Here is a 5,098-nt window from a genome sequence, read left to right on the forward strand (position 1 = left end):
CACTCAGAGCCGAACGCTGACTCTGTGCCAGGCACTGTTCCGAGAACTTTATACCGACTCCTCAATACCACCCTAGGAGGTGGGCACTATTATTATCCACATTTTATGGGGCACATAGAGGGAAAGTAGTTTGTTCTCAAATCCCACAGCCGGTAAGAGCTGGAGTTGGCGGGGATTCAGATCCACGTGGTCTGAGCCCAAGGAGGAAGCTGGGTTGGGCATCTGGACTGGGCATGGTGTGTCAGACGAGCCTTGCAAGAGATGGGCAATAAGCCCCCCAACCCAGCCAGATATCTGGGTCTGAAGTTCGGGAAGCAGAGGGGTCAGAACTGGGCACTCTGGGTGCCCTCAGCCGGGCGTGCGGAGGGGACTGATGACTCTTGGAGAGGAGAGCTCACCTCCAGGAAGAGTGGGTGCAGACGGGACAGAGGATCTCTGTGGCCAAGGGTGGGCCAAGGAAGGCTGAGGGCGCGGCCACCGTGGCCTCCGCCTCGCTGGAGCGGTGAGAAAGCAGGGGGGCAGAAGGCAGAGTGAGGACGAGGGAGGCCCCCCAGGAGAGGCTGCGGGGGGGGACATCTCTGGGGAGGAGCCTGGCTGCGGAAAAGCAGAGGGGACAGGACAGTTGTTGACCGGGTGTGGGGACAAAGGCTGAGGAGGGGTTAAGCTCCTGCTTAGGATGGCTGGGTGGGCGTGGGGGTGGGGGTGGGGGTGGGGCCCCGGGCCCGCTGTGGCCACGCCCCGCCCTCTCCGCAGGCCCGGCGCCGCCCCAGACCCCGCCCAGGCTGCCGCCCCGGATGTGGCCTCCCAGGTCCCCAGCCCCGCGGCAGCGAGTCAGGAGCGTGGCCAGCTCGCCACACCCAGTGGCTGTGCCCCCTCATCAGCCGGTCCGACCCGTTTGCCCGGCGCCCTGCCGACGGTCCCCAGCCCTTAGCCCCTACGGGCCGCCTCTCTGGGAGCGACCCACCCCTCAGAGCCGACTGCCACTCCGCGAGGCGCCTCCTCCTGCAGGGAGCCCACCGCGCCCCCTAACCATTCCCGGGCCTTTTGAGGGCGCAGATGAGGGATCTGTGTAGGCAGAGCTGCAAGAATCCAGCCCCCCTCCCCCCATCAAAACGCAGATATTTGCTTTCTCCCCAGAACCAGCTTCCCAGCACTCACCCGGTGCCACAGACCCCGCAAGGCCTGCCTCCTGCGTGGTGGCCTCCTGGCGCCTCCCGACCAGCCGCGAAATCTCTCCAGCAAACATTGGACAACCTCCTCGCTGCTCTTCCCCGACTCCGTCCGACCATCCCGCGACCCAGATGCTCAGCTAAGCCTCCGCTGACCCTTGGGCAGATGGAATCGTTTGCTGGGTCCTCGCCATCTGGCCGGGCCTTGCTCACTGCCCACCCCCCGCCCCACCCCTGCATCCTGGCCCACCTCCATGCCTTGCCCGAATCTTTCCCCTGCCTACCAAGCGACCCTCCCTGTTCCAAACGTCCAGATCTTTCCCATCTTTCGAGGCTCGGCTTAAAGCCCGCTCGCTGAGCTTGAAAAGGCAACTTAACCTCTCTGGGCCTCAGTTTCCCTGGTTGTAACAGGAAGCGTCTCTGTGCCTCTCATGGGCGGGAGCTGGGGGAGGGCAGAGGCGCGGCGGGTAGGGGGGCCCCCTGAGCCTCGAGGCCCTCCTGGCCCGCCCGCCCGGCCAGGGCCCCGGGTGCTCGCTTAGCCTTGTCGGTTGCTGACGGCGCCACGGGCGGCCCATTCGGCCTTCCCACCCCCCCACCCCAGAGCGCCCCATGGGCCCCTGAAACTCGGCCCGGGTGGCCCCGCGGGAGGACGCCTGTGCGGAGTTGAGGGGAGGGGGCGGGAAGAAATCCGAAGACTCAGGGCGCCCTCCCAGCCGCGGGGGGGTCCCCATCCCGCAGCAGGCGCACTGCGAGGTGGGCGCACCACGTTTCCGGGGCGGGAGGGAGAGGCCCCCCCGGGAGGTCCCGGCCCCGCCCCCCCGCCGTGAGCCTCGACTCCCACGTGGGTGAAATGGGCCGACCGCAGCGCCCCCAAGTCGTGTCCCCGCCGCCGGCCTGGCGAGGGCGTTCTGTGGTCCGATCCCAACAGCTATGCGGTCACAGGGAAAAACTCAGACAATATAACACAACGAAACGAAACGAAACAAAACCCAAAAGATTGCTGTGGCCTGGACTCTACCCCTGGAGCCACTTGGGGTACGCGGGGCCCGGGCAGCAGGTGTCATCATTCCTCGAGGGCAGGGGTCTCCTCGAGGGCAGGGGCGCTCAGGGCCGCTCGGCGGCCTCCAGGGTCTCAGAGCCCAGACCCGGGGTCCTCGGTCAGCCCCCGCCCCAGCAAGGGGTTTTCCTGGGTAGGGACGCACCGCCATCGCTGCACCTGCCCCAGCCTGGCCTGGGGGGACAGTAGCGCGTGCCCTGCACAGCGAGGGACCGGGCAGCCAGTTTCCACCCTCTCCCCCCCACCCCCATGGCTTGTGGGTGAGGTTGTAGTGAACGGACCTGCAGTTTGCAGACTTGGGGCTCCTCGCCTCCGGGGACCTGCGGGTGTGCGGCGCCCCCAGCCCACCGAGCGTGCGCCCCTCCTCCTGCCACCCCAGGAGATTAAGTGGGAACTTTGAACTCTGTCCTGGAACCCTGATGGGAAAGATTAATCCAACTGCTTTCCAAACCCTGGCCTTGCCTTGCAAACCCCTCCCGCAGCCAGGCTGCCCGCCCCTCTCTCTGTCTGGCCTCCATCTCTTCCTTCCAACTGCCCCCTGGCCTCGTGGGGAGGAGGACTGTTGACCCATTCTGCAGGCGGCACACGGGGTCGGGCAGTGCCATGACCAGGAACCTGACTTGCCGTGCTGTTTCCTGTGCATATGGTCCCACTCATCCCACCCTGCCCCCAACACACACACCCTTGGGAGTCCCAGGTCTTGAGTCCCACCTTATCCCGGAAGCCTCCTCTCCACTCAGTGACTCACCACCTAGCCTGGAGTGGGTCCTTTGTTCAGCGCCCTGAGCGCATGATGGGGAGGGCACACGTGTGACTGCTTCTTTCTCCAGCTGCCTGGGCTGGACCACTGAGGGGCCTAGAGCAAGGCCAGCCGGCACCCTGGATTTCTTCACCTGGGCTCAGTGACCTGTGGGGGCCCTCCAGGGCTGGACCTCCTGAGCCTGAGGGCTGTTCCCACTCCACTGGGCTCACCCTGAAGTGTCCTCTGTCCACTTCCACCCCTCCTTCTTCAAATAAGAGCACCCTGGTTTTCCAGGGGGAGCCCCACCCAGCCACCCTGCAGGCATGCTATGGCGAGTGGCGCATTACCCTCCCAGCTCTGAGCCTGGCAATCAGCATATTCCCTACTGGTTTGGGGAAAGCACCCAGCCCAGCAGTGGGGGAGGGGGTGCTGGTGACCTGGCATTGCTAGGGGCTCCTCTGTCCAGGATCTCATCCAAGGGGGTGGAAAAGGGAGGGCAGGCGGCAGAGCATGGTCCTGGTGTCACAGAGCCCCTGGACGGGTCTGAGGCTGGGTCCATACTAGACTTCTCCCATCGGCTTTTTTGGCTTCTGGCTGTTCAGGGTCTTCAAGTCCTCACCTGACTCAGTTTATCTGTTTACCCTAAACCTGTTCCATTTTCCAGATTCCTTCATTCATTCAGCCCCTCCTCTCTGAGATAGCCTCAGGAGGTGTCCTGAGTTGACAGAGACAGGGCCCTGCCCCCCTGGGGATTACAGGCTGGGACACACCTAAGAGATGGTCTGTGTCGCAGAGCTAAGGGGAGGGGCACATCACCAGGCGGACCTGAGATTCCCTGAGGAGGAGCCTCTGAGAGAGCTGCACAGTGACAGTGTCTGTGAAGGGGCTGGTGGTGGAGGGAAGGAAAGTTCTCCGAGCAGTTAGCCAGGAGACTGGGAGGACTCTGGCTTCCTTGAAAGAAAAACGAGGTGGGGGCAGGGAGCGGAGACTGGGGCCCACGGAGTATCTGTGGGCCCCGCAGGCGTTTGGATTTTAGCCCAGCAGCACTGAGTAGCCATGAATGGGTTTTACGCTGGGGTGTAGTGTGGCCCTTAGGATTTTAGTGGATCCCTCTGGCCTCGGTGCCCCTCCAGGGCTCGGCCAGCTTGGGCAGAAAAGAACTCCTTGCTGCATCATGCAACACTGCAAGCTGCCGTCTCACCCTGCTGTGGCTTTGGGGAGGTGAGGGGAGCCTGGTGAGGGGGACGGGTGCCACACCCATTTTGCAGATGTTTGTAGACCGAGGTAAGATCCTGGCTGTGATGGGCTGAATGGGACAGAGAACACCAGTTCTGTGTGTACCACTTAGAGTGGGAGAGGGGTCCCAGGCTGCAGATGAGTAGGAATCACCAGGGAGATATGCCCGGAGGCAGGGCTGTGGCTGGAGGGGTTTCAGAGAGAGAGAGAGAGAGAGAGGGGGAATGGCATCTGCCAAGGCACAGTCAGGAGAGAGCACAGTGTGCCAGGGATACCCCTGACTCAGAACTTGAGTATAAAGAACTTGAAGACTGCCTAGGCATCTGTCATTGTCCCTCTCTGGGGCTGCTAAGGTGCAGGTGAGGAGCAGAGAGAGGCCCCTGGGTTTGGGCGTACATGGTGGTTGCGGAGGGGGGTGGTGGAGGCGGGGCAGAGAAGGCCACATCAAAGCTCAGGCTGTTGGGCGGGGGTGGGAGTGGGGGGTTTAGCTGGGGGACAGAGCAGAGAGGTTGAAAATGGAGAATAAACCCAGTGCTTATCTCTGCTTCCTCTGGAAACTTCATTACAACGATGGCAAAGAATAAAAAAAAAAAAAAAAAAAGGCATAAACAAGAGAAGAGATAACGACGGATTAGTGGTCCAAAACATTTTTGGAGACGGAAACTGATGGGACTCAGCAGAGGAGAGGAAGGAGCACTGATGGGCCTCCCTGGGTGCCTGAGGAAAGCACCCATGTGCTAGCAGAAACTGATGGGGCTGGGGCTGGACACTGTGGGAGGCCAGGTGGGGTCAGAAAACAGCCCAGTGATTTCCTGCCCCCTGATGTTCGTACACACACACACACACACCTGTGAATCCCTTCCCCCTGAGTGTAGGCAGGACCTGTGACTTGCC

The 5,098-nt window shown here is 62.4% G+C and overlaps 1 long non-coding RNA gene across 1 annotated transcript; it reads left to right on the forward strand.

Annotated features, from left to right (window-relative positions):
• Window positions 1-311: 311 nt before the first annotated feature.
• LOC118547650 (uncharacterized) lies at window positions 312-1,541 on the forward strand. The gene is made up of 2 exons (XR_004923194.2): window positions 312-502; window positions 1,138-1,541. It is a non-coding gene; the product is annotated as an uncharacterized LOC118547650 (long non-coding RNA).
• Window positions 1,542-5,098: the final 3,557 nt, after the last annotated feature.

The sequence above is a fragment of the Halichoerus grypus genome, chromosome 8 (genome assembly GCF_964656455.1).
Source record: "Halichoerus grypus chromosome 8, mHalGry1.hap1.1, whole genome shotgun sequence".
In the NCBI taxonomy this organism is placed as follows: domain Eukaryota; kingdom Metazoa; phylum Chordata; class Mammalia; order Carnivora; family Phocidae; genus Halichoerus; species Halichoerus grypus.